Consider the following 896-nt stretch of genomic DNA (forward strand, 5'->3'; position numbering starts at 1 on the left):
CTTCTTCTTCTTCTTCTTCTTCTTCTTCTTCTTCTTCTTCTTCTTCTTCTTCTTCTTCTTCTTCTTCTTCTTCTTCTTCTTCTTCTTCTTCTTCTTCTTCTTCTTCTTCTTCTTTCTTCTTCTTCTTCTTCTTCTTCTTTCTTCTTCTTCTTCTTCTTCTTCTTCTTCTTCTTCTTCTTCTTCTTCTTCTCTTTTTCTTCTTCTTGTGGAAACCTCCAATATTGTCGAGGATCACTCCACACTTTATAGGGTTTTACATTGTAAACTTGTTAAAACTCTGTACATAATACTAATAAAAAGTACATAAGGATCTAGATTAAATATTCTTTTAAAGGCATGAAAAACATCCATTTAAATTATGAAACATTGGAGAATGTTGATTTCTAACTATAAAAGGTTGTAATTCAATCAAATTTTCAGTGTTTTAACGATGGAGACATCAGACTGAATGAATATCAGACAAACAAATTAATTGGAGAACAATATTGATTGCAAAAAAAAATATTTATGATTTCTAAAATAGTCCTCATTTGATCAAATGTAACACAAAAATTTTATTTATGCTATCTAAAATAGTCCTCGTTTGATCAAATGTAACACAAAAATTGTATTTATGAAATCTAAAATAGTCCTCGTTTGATCAAATGTTACACCAAAAATATTATATTTATGGTATCTAAAATAGTCCTCGTTTGATCAAATGTAACACCAACAACTATTTATGATATCTAAAATAGTCCTCGTTTGATCAAATGTAACGCAAAAATTTTATTTATGGTATCTAAAATAGTCCTCGTTCGATCAACTGTAATTTGGTTGATATAACATAACTTCGGCAGTGAAACCTAAACTTTAAAAACATAAAGGAAAAGGTGGTTTGCATCATGTGAAGTGTG

This window comes from Berghia stephanieae, chromosome 13 (genome assembly GCF_034508935.2).
Source record: "Berghia stephanieae isolate SIO BIC M18660-M18661 chromosome 13, UCSD_Bste_1.3, whole genome shotgun sequence".
NCBI classification, from domain to species: Eukaryota; Metazoa; Mollusca; class Gastropoda; order Nudibranchia; family Aeolidiidae; genus Berghia; species Berghia stephanieae.